The sequence below is a fragment of the Rhinolophus sinicus genome, chromosome 3 (assembly GCF_057876585.1).
Source record: "Rhinolophus sinicus isolate RSI-liver-muscle chromosome 3, RSI-T2T, whole genome shotgun sequence".
Taxonomy (NCBI): domain Eukaryota; kingdom Metazoa; phylum Chordata; class Mammalia; order Chiroptera; family Rhinolophidae; genus Rhinolophus; species Rhinolophus sinicus.
In genome coordinates, this window is record NC_142503.1 from 164,179,007 (window position 1) to 164,199,118 (window position 20,112).

Below are 20,112 nucleotides of genomic sequence, written 5' to 3' on the forward strand. Positions count from 1 at the left end.
CTACACTGCAGGAAGACAGCAGCATGGCTCGGGCAGGGCAACTGAGCGGAAACAAAGGCGAGAAGCCAGTCTGGTTGGCAGCACAGAATGGTTGAGCAGTTCTGCCGGACTCCATCCTGAGGTTGTCCCTGGTTTCCAAGTGCTAAAGAAGATAGAGACAGAAGAAAGAAGAATAAAAGAATGTCATCTTCATGTCCCCATCCCTTATTTCCAATCACTCCCCCTTCTATGGCAGAATCATTTTTACTTGCAATTTCTACTGGCGAATCTACATTCATAGAATTTCAAATTTCAGAAATTGTCCATGCCTTTTCATGGAAATTCTCAGTACTAATTCATGCTTCAGTAGGATTCAAAGTAAGCAAGAAAACCAAATGAACCACCATGCTTTTGTTTTTGTCTTTTTTTTAATAAACCCTTTCCTTAGGTAACAATCTTGTGGCAAAATAAATTCTTTTAATACTATTTACTGATCGGCTTGCATAAATCATTACCAACCCAAAGAAATGAGGCAGGAAGCTATTATAAGAAGGCTTTGATAGTAAAGGGAAACAAAAATTATGTCATCAGAATTTGTATTTTCCCATGGAAGTATGATACCATCTATGACAAAGTAGTAAATCTTTTTTTTTTAAAAAACTAGCAGTTCTGAGACCCCAAAGATCATTCACTTATTCACCCAGCATTTATTATGTGCTGTTTCTATGCCAGGCCCTGCACTGGTGATATAAAGGTGAATTAGACATGGCCTCAGACTGTTAGTAGAGCGAGGGAAATATGTAAAAGCAATAAAGAGACATCATTTTAATAAAATAATAGATAAATGAAGCAGAGCTAACATTTTTTTTCAAGCACGGTATGAAGTGTTCTATATCAAAGATCAAATTTAATCCTCATGATAGGCATATGAAGTAGGCCTTATTATAATATTATCTTCACTTTGTAGATGAGAACACTGAGCTTAGAAAAGTTTCAAGTTTGCCCAAGTTAGTAAGTAGTGGAGCTGGCATTCAAACCAGTGACCTCTGGCAGGTGAGAAGAGGTTTCAGTGAGTAGGTGACCCTTGAAAAACAATTAGGTGTTTCCTAGCAGGAAGGATGGAGGGGGTAGGGTGAGGGTAAGGCAGTCCTAGAAAGAAAAGGATGTACCAGGAGATGGGAGACAGGATGCACCCTGCATGTGGGGAAGCAAGGAGCAATTCTGAGGGAGCAGAGCATGGGTGTGGTTTGGTGTGGGGAGTGGGAGAGAAGGGCTGGTGAAGGAGGCGGGGCCAAAGCACAGGGACCTTGAATGCCTCCTGAGGATTGGCAGGTTTGGTCCATCAAAGGGACTTAGGCAGGGGAGGAACAGCATCAGATTTGCATTTCAGAAAAATTACTCTGACAGCAGTGTAGACTAGAGAAATGGAGGCAGGAAACTATTTATCTCCCTGGCTGAGAGACCAGGGAAGTAATGCTACTCCTGAGAATGTAGCCTAGAGAAACTCCCAAACATCTGCTCAGAGAGCAAATCCACACTGTTTGCTTTAGCAAAAAATCCTAAGCCTTTTTCAACAGGGACCAAATAAGTAATTGGTGGTATAGTCACATAACAAAATACCATAAGGTAGTAAAAATGAATGAATTAGGGCAACATGTGTCAACAGGAAGAAAAATAAAATTGAGTGACGAAAGTAAGGTGCAGAGAGTATATACGGTATGCTGTCATTTTAGTAAGATTGAAAAACCTGCAAAGCAATGCTTTAAGTTGTTTATTGATTCATAAATATCTAGAGAAAGCATAAAACATCCATGAGCTTGATAACAGCAAATTCATAGAGTGTGTTGGGGATCGGGGACAGGCCACTCAAGGTGGGCTTAAGTTTCTGTATCTATATATCTTCATTTTTTCAGATAAAATGGCAACTATGACACCATTAAGATTTTGCTAAAACGGGTACAATTGTTTGTTGTATTGTTCTCTCTACTCAGCTATCTATTTGACATAACATTTTTTAAAAAGTTAAGCTTGGATCCAAAAGTATACACTTTCTCTAAAAAATAAAAGAAAGAAAGGAAAGAGAAAGCAGTGCTCTGGCAGCAGTGTAGACCAGATATAGGGAGCTGGGAGACCACTGCAATGTCCAGGCAAGAGGTGTTGGAGGTTCAAACTGATTCGGTGGCTGCGGGAATGGGGAGGCCACGAGAAACAGAAAGGAGGTGACCGCTGGGTTGTGGGAAGTGGTGGAGAGGGTGGCTTGTATGACTGAGTTGGTGGTGGGGCCAGGTGCCAAGAAAGGGAATGTAGGAGAAGCAACAGGTTTGGTTGGGGTGTGGTGTGTGGGGATCAGTTTCAGACATGTTTCATCAGAGGCCTTTCCAGGAAGAAACGTCCAATGTGCCATTTGATGTTCAGGCCAGGAGTTCCAGGTTTGGGGTGGGAACATAAATTTGGGTCTCACCAGCATTTGGGAGAAACCATGTAAACAAGAAGATTATAAGTCCTACTATGGAGATAAATATTGATGTATAACGTGGATAACAATTAAAATAAATTTTAGTGGACGATGAGCTCAGGTGTGAGAAATGTATACACATAAAATACAAAGCCTGACGTTCACTCATTGTATTTCAAAATTTTAAAAGAATTAGGAACCTGCCTCTGACAAATTACATGTCTAAGATCTGGACTACGTGTTGTCTTAACCTCTCATCACCATGAGGAGGCACTTAATTATGATCCCTGGAAAATCTATGATCTCTCTACAGGGTGGTTTGGAACCAGAAAAAAGGCATCGCCAAATCACCAATGGAAATCAACCTGATGTTGGTATCCCACGTAATGCTCAGATTCACCTGTGGAACCCACAGACAGTGCAGGTTCCCGACCAACTGAACCAGAATCCTGGGAACCATAATTTCCAAAAACGCCATAGGTCAGAGTGGCCATCAGCCAGGCTTAGGAGTCACAGTAACAGCTTCTGGAGAGCAGCTGTCATCTGCTGTAGAGGAGTCTGTCTGCTTGCATTTGACTACTGACCCTCCATCGAGAACTTGGGCAAGTTACTTAACCTCTTTGTGTTTTCGGTTTCCTCACCCATAAAATGGAGACAAAAGTAGTACTCTTGGGGTATTTGTAGTAGTAAATGAGTTCATTTATTTCAAGTACTTATAATAGTGTCTGGCATACCACTGTAAACATGCAATAAAAGATAGTTACTATAATTATTTTATTAACATATGTCTTACAAGTGCTGGAGTGCCATTTCTGCTACTATTCTTGCTAACTAAAATCTTCTGATTTTTTTTTTTTAAAGGGTGAAATTCAACACTTGAATCCTTTGCACTAAGATTTTCACTTCTCCCCTCTTCTAAGCTTCCTGAAGTAGTTGCCTTGTCTTTTTCATTTCATTGGCACAAGAAATGTGTCCTGAAGCTTTTGGAAGCACGAAGGCACATTTTAGGCATGAACTAGTCTATGAAAGTTTTGGCAGTCGACAGAAAATAGAATCATATTCAAATGGCTCTTATTACTACCCAGTTGCCCCAACGGACCCTGATGATTTCAGAGTTTCTGGCAGTTTCAGGAATGATTTCCATGGTTAAAAAACTTGTTTCTAAACAAATGACGTTTGTTAAACTTCATGTTCATGCATGCCCCAGAGACCTAATTATATGGACTTCCTGAAGTAGATGTATCATAATATTACACCTACATTTTCAAAGGGAACACTCCCCGAATTATTATAGTGTGTATAGATTCTTAATCTAAATAGGTTCATAATGATGAAAAAGAACATGTGTATTAAAGACATAACTCTTTACCAATCTTACTAATCATCTCATACTACCCATGAACCTTATTTTGATAGTTAGAATTCCTCTACATTAAAGGTTACTCAGTAGTTTTAATCTCATGAGGAGTTAATAATTCTAAGCTTTTGCCCATTAAGTGGTTGATTATTTCTAAATCATTACTAAAGCACATTTACAGAGCTAAGTAAAAATGTAGCCAACTGAGAGGGCATGAAATGATGTAACATTAAAATTTCAACACATGACTAAAGGCTCAACATCACTGTCATTAGGAAAATACAAATTAAAACCACAAGGAAATACCACAAAACAGCTACGAGAATGGCTAAAATCAGAAAAACTGACAATACTAATTGCTGACACGGATGTGGAGGAATTTGAGCTCTCCTACACTGCTGGTCAGAATGCAAAATGGCACGACCACTTTGGAAACAGTGTGACAGTTTCTTATAAAGTTGAATGTATACTACTATTTGACCTAGCAATTGTCACTCTTAGGTATTTAACCAAGAGATATGAAAACTTATGTTCCCACAAAAGCTTGCAGGCAATTGTTTTATAGCAGCTTTATTTGTAATTGCCCCAAACTGAAAATGATCCAAGTGTCCTTCAGTGGGTGAATGGATACGTAATCTGTGGCAAAACCATAAGTGGAAGACTGAATAATGACACTCCAGAGGATATTCATGTCCTAAAACGTGGAATCTACGAATGTTACTCTATGTGGCCAAAAAAAGGCTGCAGATGTGATTAAGGATCACAGATGGGGGGATTCATGTGCACCCTTATAAGACGAAGGCAAAGAAAGATTTGACTCCAGACACTTAAAAGGAGGTACTGTGACCACAAAAGCAGAGGCTGGAGTGCTGTGGCATAAGCCAAGGATTGCCAGCAGGTACCTGAACAAAGGAAAGGATTCTCTCCTAAAGTCTCCAGAGGCCCTGCCAATACCTTGATTTTAGCCCAGTGAGACTGACTTTGGACTTCTGGTCTCTAGACCTGTGAAAAAGTACATTTCTGTTGCTTTAAGCAACCAAGTCTGTGGTAATTTGTTATAGCAGCCGTAGAAAACGAATACCACATACAATGAATACTAGTAGGCGATTAAGAGCAACAAACTACTGAAATACGCAACATGAATAAATCTTAAACACATTAAGCTTAGTGAAAGAAATCAGCCTGAAGAGCCTGTACACTGTATGATTTCATTCATATAACATTTTTGAAAATACAGCATTACATGAACAGTGAAGAGATCAGTGTTTGCCAGGGTTTGGGAGGGGTTGGTAACAAAGAGGCAGCCTAACGGAGTTGTTTGGGATGATGAAACTGTTCTCAATCTTGATTGTGACGGTGGGTATACACTCACTTTATTCATTAAAACTCATAGAACTGTATGCCAAATGGGGTACATGTTATTGTGTTTACATTTTAAAATAAAATTTAAAAAAGAATCTAATTTTTAACAGCTAGGACAAAAATGTGAAAGTGTTAAATTTTAAAGATCATATATAACACAAATCCCTGCCCTAAGAGGCTCTGGTTTTCAGGTCAGACCTCAATCAGAAAATTTCTCTTCCCATCAAAGGAGAAGTTAACCCCTGGGTGGCTGGCAATGTAAGAACACAGAAGAGCAGAACTGAGAGTATATTCTTCAGGTGACTGAAGAGAGAACACAAAGAACTCATACTGGAGAAAAGAGAAAGCTCCTGGGCCAGAAGAAAAGAAAAAAAAAAAAAAAGCATCATTCCTAGGGCATTTAGTGATACCGGCACTTAGTGTGGGAGAGAACAAACTTCAAGAAGAGTCCTTAAGGGGAATTTTTAACAACCACATAAAACAAAGCCTGAGTTTCTGCAAAAGGCCAAGGATACAAAAAAGTGACATCCTATTGCAGATGTGAGTGAGACAAGACAGAAGGACACAGTAGAATTTGGACAACACAGTAGAATTTGGAAAACGCAGATCAGGCTGGAGACTTTTTTCCGTTTTATCAACCTCCCTCGGGGGTTTTCACTCTGAAGGATGTTGGATGCTTATAGCAGAACTCTTCCTTGCAGCATGGATGTGTAGTATGCAGTTATGCTTGAGAACAGCGTTCTCATCCCCTGTGCTAGTCCCATCATAGCCCACAGTTCTTTTGTTGCTTTCACAAAATTCAAAGTTGAAGCTCCCTTTTAGGAATTGTTGCCATCGAGGGTTGTTAATGAGAAGCAAGAAAATATTGGAAGATGTTAACCAAAAGTGATCATTTGAGTTTTGAGACATTGTAAATACCCCTCTCTGACTTGTGAAGTCCAGAAACTTAAGCTGTATAAAATGCAGTCTTGTTATCGTATAGTTAATGAAGTGATTGAGGGGAAGCAGTGCAGACCAAGGGAGCTGAGTGTTCTAAAAGTGCAACTGTGCCATTTCAATCTATCCTGATGCCTGCTGAAGTTTGATAGCACCTGGTGACAGTTTATTGATATTGCTAGAGACAATTCTGGGTCCTGTGACTGGCTCAGTCTTCTGGAACAGCAGCAAAGATTCCAGGAATCTCTGGGTTAGTGGGCACTTACCTTGATCCAGATTGTTGGCCTAATTCAGAGATATTGAGCCAAGAATATACCGTATGCTCAGAAACTCCCTTTCAATGTCTGCACTTCTTAAGACTGGAATTTTCTGCTATTTCCCTGCCTGACCTAGCCCTCGCTTTCATTTTCTCTGCTGAAGATAAGAATTGTTAACTGGCCCCCACTGGAGAAACAGGGTTGGAAGGATAATGGAAGTCAATTGACAACTGCATTATATTTCAATTAATCTCATTGAAGGGTGTATTATCACTGTTTTTTTTTCTTTTTTTTTTTTTTTTTTTCTGTAAATGGGCTTAATTCATTTTTTTTTTTTTTTTTGACAGCACTTAGGAAGCTGGCCGATTATGTTTAGCCAGTCCTACTTTCAAAAAATATATTGTTATCTTAAAATGTGGTGATCCTACACCTGCTCTCAGATCTATGCCTCATTCTTCGGCTCTGTAGGACTAGGCCCCTGTATCAATTAGATTCTAGCTGAGTTTGGCCAGTGAGAGGCAGGCTAATGGTCCTCCAAAGATGCTCTATGCCCTCATCCCAGAACCTGTGAAAATGTGAAATGTTACATAACAAAAGGGAATTTGTAGATGTGGTTAAAGTTACAGACCTGAGATGGGGAGACTGTCCTGAATGATCCAAGTGAACTCATTCTAATCACATGAGCCCTTCAAAACAGAGAATTTTCTCTTACTGAGAGCGAGGGAGGTGAGTCAGACGGGAAGGTCAGAGAGATTTAAAGCATGATAATGACTTGATTAGCCATTGCAGGCTTTGAAGATGGAGGAAGAGAGCTATAAGACAAGCAATATACACAGACTATAGAGGTTGAGAATCACCCCCTCTTTGACACCCACTGAGAAAACAGGAGTCTCAGTCTTACGCATATACCTGCCTGGAGCTGAAATCTGCTAACAACCTGAATCTCAAGAACCTCCATAAACAAATGCAGCCCTGCCAACTCTCTGATTTTGGCCTTGTGAGACCCAGCTGAGCCACACTGTACTTGGATTTCTGACCTGCAGTACCGAGGCCCCTGGGTTCTATAATATCAGTTCTTCCAATTGTCTCTTCAGATTGAGGGTCCTAAGAGATTTCTGCTGTTTTCTAATATCTGGGATAACTTCCATTCCCTGGTAGTCTTCTCAACCTCTTCCACCTCCCGTGTTATCAACTTACCGTAGTAAATTCCCTCTGCTTTAAATGCTTTGAGTGGTTTCAGTTTCCTGATTTGACTCTGTATGATAAATATAGGATAATTCGGGTTTTTTGGTGGTAATTGGAAAGGGGTTACAATCATTCATTCATTCAACAAACGTTCATTGAGAGTCTCTACTGTGTATCAGTGATGAACAGGGAAGACAAGGTCCTTGACCTCAACGAACTTTACAGTCAGGCAGACAGACAGAATTTCAGTAATCAAAGTAAAACATTGGTATTATGTTAAGAACAAGGATCTATAAAAACATAAAGCAAGGGGTTCTTACGCTGCTCTAGGGGCTGGAGAAGGAGTCTATGAAGAGGAGCTGTTTGATGAGACTTGAAGACTGAGTAGTGTTACCCAGATGATCCAAAATATGGTTAATAAGGTTGGGAGGTGGGTTTGCTGGAGGATAGAAGTAAAACAATCTTGTCTTATTCTTCTGGAAATGTTGATCAACAAAAAACTCCTGGAACTAATAAACAATTACAGCAAAGTGGTAGGATACAAGGTTAATATAAAAAGTCCATCGCTTTCCTCTACTTGAGCAAAGAAAAAATGTGATTTGAAATTTAAAACACAATATCATTTACAAAAGCACCCCCAAAATGAAATCCTTAGGCATAAATCTAACAAAATATGTTCAAGAGCTTTATGAGGAAAGCTTTAAAACTGATTAAAAATAACAAACAAGAACTAAATAAATGGAGGTATTGCATGTTCATGGGCACAAAGATTCAATATTGTCAAGAGGTTAGTTTTTCCCAAATTGATATCTATAGATCCAATGCAATTCCAATCAAAATTCCAGAAAGTTATTTGTGGATACAGATAAGCTGATTCTCAAGTTTATATGAAGAGGCAAAAAAAAACCACAATAGCCAGCACAATATTGAAAGAGAACAACAAAGTTGGAAGAGTGACAATACTCAACTTCAAGATTTATGATAAAAGAGCTTTTTATGAATTTGACTCCAAAGGCAAGGGAAGTAAAAGCTAAAATAAATGAATGGGACTATATCAAACTTCAAAGCTTCTGCACAGCAAAAGAAACCATCGACAAAATAAAGAGGCCACCAACTGAATGGGAGAAGATTTTTGCAAATAGTGCCTCCGATAAGGGGCTAATATCCAAAATATACAAGGAACTCATGCAACTCAACAACAAAAAAACAAACAACCCAATTGAAAAATGGGCGGAGGACCTGAAGAGACATTTCTCCAAAGAGGACGTACAAATGGCAAATAGACATATGAAAAAATGCTCAACATCACTAATCATCAGAGAAATGCAAATAAAACCCACAATGAGATATCACCTCACCCCAGTTAGAATGGCTATCATCAACAAGACAAATAGTAACAGGTGTTGGAGAGGCTGTGGAGAAAAAGGAACCCTCATACACTGTTGGTGGGAATGCAGATTGGTGCAGCCGCTATGGAAGGCAGTGTGGAGGTTCCTAAAAAAATTAAGAATAGAATTACCATATGACCCAGCAATCCCTCTCCTGGGTATCTACCCAAAAAATCTGAAAACATTTATCCATAAAGACACGTATGCTCCAATGTTCATTGCAGCTTTATTTACGGTGGCCAAGACATGGAAACAACCAAAATGTCCTTCAATAGATGAATGGATAAAGAAGTTGTGGTATATATACACAATGGAATACTATTCGGCGGTAAGAAAAGATGAAATAGGACAATTTGTGGTCCTATTGGACCACATTGGACAACATGGATGGATCTTGAGATTATAACACTAAGCAAAATAAGTCAGACGGAAAAAGCAGAGAACCATATGATTTCACTGATATGTGGTATATAAACCAAAAACAACAAAAGAACAAGATAAACAAATGAGAAACAAAAGCTCATAGACACAGACAATAGTTTAGTGGTTATCAGAGGGTAAGGGGGGAGGGGAATGGTAGATGAAGGTAAAGGGGATCAAATATATGGTGATGGAAGGAGAACTGACTCTGGATGGTGAATACACAATGTGAGATATAGACGATGTATTACAGAATTGTATACCTGAAATCTATGTAACTTTACTAACAATTGTCACCCCAATAAACTTTAATAAAAAAAAAGATTTATGATAAAGCTATAGTAATCAAGATAGTATGTGTTGGTAAAAGAACAGACAAATTGATCAGTGGAATAGAATAGAGAGCCCTGAAATAGACCCACATAAATATAATTAATTGATCTTTAACAAAGGAGCAAAGGCAATATAATGGAGTAAAGATAGTCTTTTCAACAAGTGATGCTGGAACAACTAGACATCTATGTGCAAAAAAAAAAAAAAATGAATCTAGACACAGACCTTATATCATTACAACTTCCCCTTCCCAACAACCTCCTCCACTGCCTGAGAGTATGTCAAAGTTCCAGGGCAAATGGGGAGTTGGGGGAAAGAGGTGAACAACTGGTCAAGTTGACACTGTGTGTGTGTCTCTGCCTCCATCTTCCTAGGCTGTTCTTGGAGCATGGGAATCAAGAGAGGCTGCCTAGGGACCTGCCTCCCTAGTGCACTGGTCAGTGCTTTCTTCTCTGGGGTCTTTTTGCTTCCGTTGTAGCACAGCCCTGAGTACAAAGGGGTTTCCAGATGATCACGCCAAGGCTTACCGTAAAGGAAATGGATCATTGTCCACAGTGCCTGGAACACCACAGGTACTCAGGAAATATTGATTGAAGGAATAAATAAATGATCTGAAGTGGTCAATTCGAGCATATTAAGCAGAGTGAGCAGAAAACGGCAATAGCAAACACTTATAGAGCTCTTAATGTGGCAGGCATTATTCTAAATGCTTTACATGAATTAACTCATTCAGTTCTTTCAATGACCCTAGGAGGTATGTAACTGAGTAGAGCTAAAGTAACGTTTCAAGTCTGGCAGACCCCTAGAGTCTGACTGAAAAGCCTGTATGCTTAGGCACTAGCCCACACTGTAGCCCAAGCATGGAATCAAAGATGTTTTCTAACGTTGTAGAGAAAGAGGCAGGCCTTTGATGTCCTTGAGTAACGCATTTAGCTTCAGCACAGATTTCACTAGTGGCATTTATCTGTGATACTTAAGATCACTAACGAATTCTGAGCAACATCCTGGCTTGCAGCCAGCCTGCTGGCATTCCCGTCTGGCACACTCTGTAGGACTGGTCATGTGAGAAAGACAGCTAACAGCAACAATTGCTGGGTGATGAATGGCTAGAAGTAGGGCAGCTCCGAGCATGACGGGGACACGGAATGCAATCAGGAAATGCTGACCTGGAACTTGGAGTGGGGTAAGTTGGGCTGTGATGGATGGAAGGCAGCAGCTGCACGTACAGCATGTTGGCACACACAGTCTGAGAAAGCACTGCTTAATTTGAATTGAAATGAGCAGCGTGAGAGGCAGAGAGGCAAGCAGTGACCAAAGCCACAAACCAAATACAAACCTTTCATTAATCTTTCCAGCCACACTCACACTCTTGGGTGGTATCATTGTTGTACAGCATCATTCTTCAATATGATAAAGAACCATGATACAGAGCTGTGGGCCCAGGGCCATGCGTTATGAGACTTCTGAGAGAGGAAAAAGCAGAAGAGGCTTCAAGCTGAGATCTAATAGGCACATCTGAGCCAAACTCCAAACAAAGGTTTCCGTTTAATTTTTGGAATGGCAATTCTGGAATGCACTGAGGTGCCTGTGTGTGGGAGCAAAGTATTGTTGGTTCCCCATTTATTTCACATCTCGAAGTCAAGGGCTCCCTCTGTTATTTTTCTCCTTTCCCATTGTGGTTATATGGCTTGTATCTCAGCCCAGGTCAGAGTTCTGGGCCCGTGACCCCAGCAGGAACATCATCCTGAGCCCTGTGATGTTGGGTCCATGCTCTGTAGGCTCCATGTTGTCCTGGATGCTCTTGCATAAATTGCAATGGGAAGGCACTTTATGGATCTGTGACTTTTTATTGCAAGCCTCAAATGCGACTTAAAATGGATGTTTAAGGATTAACCCCTTATCAGGTATTTGGTTTGCAAATATTTTTTTCCCATTCTGTAAGTTGCCTCTTCAGTCTGCTGATTGTTTCTTTTCCGGGACAGAAGCTTTTTAGTTTGAGGTAATCTCGCTTGTCTATGTTTTGCTTTTGTTGCCTGTGTTTCCAGTGTCATATTCAAGAATCATCGCCAAGACCAATGCCAAGGAGCTCTTCTCCTGATTTTTTTCTGGGAGTTTATAGTTTCTGGTCTTATATTTAAGTCTTTAATGCATTTTGAGTTGATTTTTGTGTAAGGTAGGGGTCCACTATCATTTTTTCTGCATATGGATATTTAGTTTTCCTGGCACCATTTGTTGAAGAGGTTATCTTTTCCCCATTGTATGTCTGTGGCACGCTTGTCAAAGATCAATTGACCATATACGTTTGGGTTTGTCTCTGGACAGAATGCATAACATTTAAACTATGGACATTATGTGAGAACCGGCAGGTGGTGGAATTCCAATATGAGGAAAAGGAAGGCAGTGCCACAGGGAATAATATATTTAGGAATGAGTAAGTAGGCCTGTTTGAGGTGGAGATCAAACTTTAACATTAACTTCAATATTACCTATAAAAAAATGTTGATTCCTGGATATGACTTCCTCTTCCCTCAAAAACTCCTCCTCCCTCAAAAATTCAGACCAGGAGGACTGATATGGATCACAAGTATATTGTGAACTACACTTTGAGAAATGCTTGTAAAAATATGGCAGAGACTGTATGTCTTTGTCTTTTCCAGGTCATGCTGATATAATTACTTTAAAAACGTTATGAATTCCTGAGTGTCAATTTACAATCCATTCAATTATGTAAAAGCCAGGCCCACAAATCTCTTTGAAATAAGCTTTTATTTACCTTGGACCCCCTGGGAAGCTGCTGTGGGACAATGGCCTTAGAGTCTAAGAAGTCTCGCTGTTTAAACAGAGAAAGTCTGTAAGATACACCCTTAAAATCCTTAGAAGTCCTTTTGTATGCGAGGATCTATGAGATACCACCTTAAATCTCCCTGACTTTATTTTCAAATATTTATTAAATTTATTGGCGTGACATTGGTTAGTAAAATTATATAGGTTTCAAGTGTACATTTCTCTCATATATCATCTATAAATTGCATTGTGTGTTCACCAGAGTCAGTTCTCCTCCAATGACCACACATTTGACCCTCTTTTCCCTCTTCCACCACACCCCTCTTCCCCCTTGCTCTCTGGTAAACACTAAACTGCTGTCTGTGTCTATGAGTTTTTATTTCTTTGTTTGTCTTGTTCATTTGTTGCTTTCAGTTTTATGAGCGAAATTATGTGGTTCTTGACTTTTTTCTGTCTGACTTATTTTGCTTAGCGTGATAATCTCAAGATCCATACATGTTGTCACAAATGGCAGCATTTCATCTTTTCTTATGGCCCAGTAGTATTCCGTTGTGTATATATGCCATATCTTTATCCAATCATCTATTGACGGACACTTTGGTGTTCATTGCAGCATGGAAACAACCAAGGTATCCCTGACTTCTTAATAAAGGATCTTATAGCTCTATCCTAGATTTGATTTCAGCTCTGACGCCATTTGAGAATTGTTTGCCACTACAGTAAATTTCTACAACTGATGGGACAAGATTAACCACAAGGTTTATGAAAAAAAATAAAACTAGAAAAAAATGTTTGGGATCATTCAATCCTAAAGTTACGTGTAAATGCTTCAGCTGTTAATTTGAACTCCCTTTAATCAAAATACTTTTTTCTCTTTCAGAGATATCTGTTATGTCTCTTTTTTCAACATAGAATCACTTTTGACAGAAGTATTTATAAAACTTCTCAGTGAACCACGGATGCTTGGAGCTGGGCTTTTTACTAATCTTGACATTATATCTATTGTCAGGTTAGGGAGTTTGTTGTTGATCTTTGTGCTCTGTAATCTTGGTTGCTTTTCAATCTCCTGAATCAATGAAAATTCAGATCTCCCATAATAGTACCAATGCACCCAGTAGAAGAAAATAAAATTATAAAAGAATAAATTTTAAAGTCAAAGAAGGAAAAAGGTGGTTTAAAAAATCTCGTTCTTTGGCCTTTACCTGACAGTAGAAAGAAATATCCTTTTCTCCTGGCAATTTTGCAGGAGTTGGATGCTCACAAACTCTGACATGAACTTCTAAGCATGATGACTATTTCTTGGTTGGTATTAAAAAAGAGTTCATGGTTTCTGCAAATTTTGTTCTTCTTTATTGTTGTCCTTGAGAAATTAGAAGAACTGATTCATAAGAACGTAACACAAGACTAGTGATCTTCTTGCTCTAGTATTTGGTTTAGAGTAGTACCAATGGAGGTTTTGTGGGAGGGTATTGTTTTACCTCAGTTGTTTCTAACCTGAAATGAAATAAATCTTAATCTTAAGTTCTACTCTGTGATTGGTGTCGTAAGCCAAGTCCATCTGCAATCAGATCTTTTGACAATCGCTGATGTCATTACCCAGACACAATAGAAAATGAGACTAATGTTCCATACTGAGAAGACCAGCGTCCCTCATCAACAAGCCCTCATTGAGGAGTGATTTTTGATGAGATGCTAAAGAACACTGAGCTTTTTTTAGGTTTTGGAAGTCAGAACTTCCAATCATTATGCAAGCAAAAAATAAAATAAAATAAATTACTCACTGGATGAAATGTGCAAGCATAATTTTTGGTCGGCTAAGGAGATGCATGCTTGGTGAACATGACAAATCATAAACTAAAATAAAAATAATGAAGTTTAAATAACAGAGCCTTGCAAATAAACATGAAATATTTGGGTTTGGATTAGACGACTTCTACGATCTCTTCCAGCTAGAACATAAATCTTCCCTAGTGCTGGGAAAATCAGATTAATGAAAATTCACAAAAAGATATAAAGATCAAAGTACTACATCCATGCCTGGGAAAATATGGGATAATAGAGCAGAGAGCATAAATGAGCTGAAAGCTGTGTGACACCCACAGCTTTCCCGTCAACTGGCCAAGGAAACATAACTCTGTCCTCAAAGGGCATGTAAGCCAATGAAGATGATGGTTTGTGAGAAGTGAGTGAATGAAGGGCCAAGCACATGGTGTAGTCAGATATTTCTCCCTGGAATGCAAAAAAAGTTTGGATGTCTTCAGGGATATATTTTGGGAAGGTAGGGATGGATTCAGTCTGACATAAACAGTATACACTGACGCAAATCTACTGAATGCCTTCAATGTCTCAGGGAAGTTAGTTGGGTGACCAACTTCCCTGGGACTGAAGGGTTTCCTGGGATGTGAGACTGAGTGATAAAACTGGAAAATTGTCAGGCAAGTTGATCATCTGAGTTACGAGAAAACTAAGCAGGGCTCAGACCCCCTTGGTAGTACAGCTCCACCACCCCAATCAATAGAGTCCTGTCCCTCCTCCATTCAGTGGCTTGACAAAACACAAAATGGCCCTATGGAAGCCTCACCTTTCAGTTCAAGTAGAACCATGTGTGTCTCCTGGTAGAAGCCTTTCTCCCTTGGGAACTAAAACCTCTAAGCCTCTAGAAATCAGAAGCAAAATTTTTATAAGCATATGATTAGGTATAATCATGAGAAGAGTCACTCATTTCTTCCCCTTGGTTTCTGCTTCTGTATATTCTGTTGGGTGTTTAAAAAAAAAAAAAAAAGCTATATATACTGGTAGGTGATTCAGAGTATGTATTGCATCTCATAGTCGAGCACCCTAGTGTTGCAAGGCATTGCCTCTCATTTGTCACCAAAATGGAATCTTTGATAGCCATTCCAACCATTCTATAATGTTAGCTACTTCTAGTGAATCCTTTGGGCCTTAGCCCATTGCCTCACTCTTTTTGCTGTAAAATCAGTTCCTTTGTCAGAACAATGTTGTGTGGGATTTAGTGACAGTGAACAGACATTCAGTAAGTTCACAGATGGTGGTGATGGCAGAAGCTTTGCATACAGAGAAGGCAAATCTGTATCTAGAATGAGTGTGTCTATTCCAGTAAGGACTAATCACTGTTCCTTCCATGACTGAAGATATTTAATAAAATCAATCTGTCATCTGACAGCTGCTGTTCTTTCTAGGGAATGGTGTGTACCAGGGTTCAGTGTAGGTTTCTACTGTTGGTGGGCTGGGTACTTAGCAGTGGTGGTAACTGGATTAAACTTGGTAAGAAGAGTCCATGCACTTGAATTCCTGCATAACCTCCATTTTGTTACTATGGCCACTTTGTTCATGAGCTCATTGAACGAATTGCAGGTTAACCAAGGAAAGAGCGTGGTATATCCATGGCGACTCATCTTGCCCATCTGATTATAGAGAACTGCAATCTTATGCCCTAGATGAGCATTCACATGGGAAAGAAATTTCCTCACATTCTATGTCTATCATTAAGTGGGCATATCCATGTGCCTTTCCCAAAGCTTCTTATTAGTTCTCCAATCTTATACCTTCTAGGTCCCTGACCATCCAGCCTAACTGTTAGCCCATGAATTTGCAGACCTAAGTATATGGACATCTCTCCTTCCTGGCAAAGTGAACAATTGGATACATGGCTTGACTTTCTGCACCCTGGGAAGATTTATCTTGCCCAGAGTTCTTCAGGGCCACCTATGAATGGGGTTGTGATTCTGCATCGGTTTACTCTCATTAGTTGTATCTCTTAGCCAGGCTCAAATTTTTTTCTTCTTCGATGAAGTGAAATTCCTTATGAGGCTATTGGTGTGAGTGAAGCAGAGGTGGCACTGAAGAAGATGGCAGGGAACTCTGAGCCACCTGCTTACATAACTCATTTGTGCCTTCAGAACCTGTTCAAGCTAGATCTTGCATAAAGCTTATCTTTTTGATGATGAACAGCCTTTCCTACACCCATATTTATGGGTTGCTGTGTCAGGTTACACTCATGTCATAATGGGCAGCTCAGGTTACCTGGTCACTTGGTGTGTCAAGTTACACTCATATCATATTGGGCAGCTCAGGTCACCTGGTCACTTGGTGTGCCATTGTCAGGCAGTTGATCTTGATTAGGGCACAATGGCATTCAGTATATCCCAAAACCTAGAAGTCTACACTATGATTCTCCTATTGAGATTTGCCAGAGGCTTCACACAGCATTCTCATTTTCTACAGATACCTCCAGCATCACTGGATCTGCTGGATCACAAGGCTTGATTGACAATAGGGCACGCCAGCCCTGGACTTGCTTCAGAGACCTTTGTTGTTCTGGGCCTCACTCAAAATTAACAGCCTAACAGTTTACTCAGTCAATGAATTAGAGTAGCAGACCCAAATGTGGTATATGTTGCTTCTAGAATCCAAACGTGCCATGATGGTTAATTTTATGACAACTTGAACAGGACACCCTACCCAGATATTTGGTCTAATCTTATTCTAGATGTTTCTATGAAAGCATGTTTTAGATGAGATTAACATTTGAGTAAAGCAGATTATCCTCCATAATATGGGTGAGCCTCATCCAATTAGTTGAAGGCCTTAGTAGAGAAAGTCTGACCTCTCCCAGAAGAGGGAATTCTGCCAGCAGATTGCCTTGGGACTTGAACTGCAACATTGAGTATTCCCTGGGTCTCCAGCCTGCTTACCCATCTGCAGGATTTGGTCTTGCCAGACTCTGCAATTATGTGAATTAAGAAATCACCAATTCCTTAAAATAAACCTCTCTCTCTAAATATACGTACATCCTATTGGTTCTATTTCTCTGGAGAATGCTGACTACTAGAGATGCCTTTTTCTTACTTTCTTATTTTGTAGGAGTTGCAAAATGCAGCAATTTAGCCTTCACTAGGGGAACACATTATAATATAAGACCAAGGAGGGACGGCAGTAAGAAAATAGAAGGTTCAAGTCTGTATCCTGAGGATCATCAACAGAAAAATGATAGAGAAAATAAACCCACAAAGAGACGGAGAAATAACTTTTTGATAGGGAGAAGGAAAAGAGCCCTGTGGGTGTGTTCACTGAAGTCAAGGCAAGAGCACTTAGCGGTGTCATATAACAGGTATTGCTAGATAAAGACTAAGCAGCTCCATTGCAGTTAGCAGCAGGGAGATCCCTGTAACTTTGATGAGAAGCATTTCAGAATTCAGGTGTGGGTGCAGAAGCAGGTTACAGTAGTATGAGGAGTGAGTGAATGGGTAGTGTGAATAATAAGCAGTCAAGTGAGTGCCTCTTACCTAACCAATCAACAAACTGCCGTGGTGGGAGATCGGGTAGATGGGGTGGTCTGCAGTTTGAAGAACGCTTTTCCTTCTCATTTAAGTGGCTCTCGCCCTGAATGCACTGATAGACAGGGAACGGTTGAAGATACAGACAGAAAGGGCTTTGCTGATGCAGTGAGGTCCCCAAGGAGGATGAGAGGGCTGACATCCGGAGCTCTGTGTCATGAGAGCTGGCATCTAGAGGAAATATTCTATAGCCTTCACACAATAATGATTTGTAATGTACTGGCAGTCTGTTTACCTTTTCTCATAAATATTAAGTTTCCAAAACAATACATGGAAGTACCAAAAGGTGGGTTTTAAAAACTGTTGACCCAGATCAAAGGAAATTGGTAAGTTGGAGACATGGTCAGAAATAAATGGAACAAAGCCTGGGAAAGGTTAATTATAGGGTTGTCATACTACGGTACAGGGGAGGAAAAAGACTAGCAAGGACTGGCTGGGATCTAAGAGTTATCATTAGTTTATGAATATGAGCCAGCAAATAGAAGTGTGGTCTAAAAAGCGAGCACCATTCTGGAGGACAAAAAATTTTAAATGCACATTTTATGTTCAAACACCTAACATGATGCCATGCATGTTGCAACTATTGCTGACTTGGTTTGATTTGTTGCTACTGATCTGCCCTTGCCAGGTCATACTCTTAAGAATTATTTGGGCAGCAGTGGTGATGGTTTATGCTGAAATATCCATGTTCTCTTGCCTGATTCCTCAGGCCATGGTTCATTCCTGCAACATGGCTGGCTAGGGGGAAGCTGTGTAGGCAGTAGTGGTGAAAGAGTATTTTCTCTGCTTATGTGACACTTAGGCAGCCTGCATGTTGACATATTTTTAACTTAGGCCTCATTGAATAGCTAATACTAATCAACTGATCTAACCTACCTACTATACAAATAAAACTTGTCATGTCAGAACTGAAAAATGATGAATTAATATTTTACCCTGTGCATCATTTAAGTCTCTTATTAGTAAAAATGTAGCATTGACTATTAAAGAGTGCCATGAAAAATATTAAGAGAAAACCCCAAAGATGAGGAGAGAACCAGAAAATAAGACCTGGGAGTAACTGGGTTAGAGAAAGGAGAAGACTGCCAGGTTGATTTTAATAAACTCTTCAAGTATTTACCAAGAAATGTGACCATCACAAAAGATATAAGAAAATGTTTAAAACCATATTGATTCTGCCCTTATATTTTTCTGTTTTCTGCAAAATTTCTACAATAACCATATGTTTCTTTTGGGTTTTTTCCTTAGCGTTTTATTGTGAAAAATTTCAAACTTACAGAAAAGTTGAAAAATAGTGTAATACCTGTAACCTACCTCTTAGACTCAACAATTGTTGGAATTTTCCTATATTACCTTTATCTATGTATGTTTTTGCTAAATCGTTTGAAACTGTGTTACACATATTATGATTTTTACTCCTAAATACTTTCATAGTGTTTCTAAAAATAAAGGTATTCTATATATTGCAACCACATATATTATTACACCAAAGAAAATTAACAATAGTCCACTAATATTATCCAATATCCAGTCCATATTCAAATAATCCCAGTTTGTACCCAAAATATCTTTTATAACATTTTTTTACATGAGGATCCAATTGAGGATAACTTATCACATTTCTTTGTTCTGTCTCTTTAAATACATAATATTCCTGCCAACATCACGAGTTGATCTTACAGTCCAAAAAAATAGATGTTAAAAAAACAGGATGCTATCTAAAATTTTAGCACGTTACTTCATTTGGTATTTGCAATCATAATTACAATAAAAACATGCACAGATTTTTTTAAATGGAAGAAATTTAACAAATGTAACCTGTGCTTATCTCTAAATGACTCTATATGAATCTATACGTGATATATATATATATATATATATATATATATATATATATATATATATATATTCCTTCCATTTATTTATTTTTATTTTCCAAGTGTTTTTAATGATGAGCCTGCAATTAAAAATGTGTTCAAGGAAAAAACGAAGCTGCAAAGCTGTCATTCTCTGAAGCATTTGAGATCTTGCTCCCTGGCCTATGTGGTCAGTTTGACTCAAATAAACTCTTATAAAAATTCTCTAAAAAAAAAAAAAAATGTGTCCAAGATTGAGGTTAGAACATAGAATAATTACACAGCAGTGAGGGACAGTAACTATTTAAACACTGAAGTAGCTGTATGAGGAAGATGTTGAATTATATGTAAGGTTTTTGGAGATAAGAACGATTTCTATCTATTTGGTGGAGGGTAAGAGTGGTTTGGCCTGAGGTGAGAGGAAAGATGTCAATTCTCCCTTT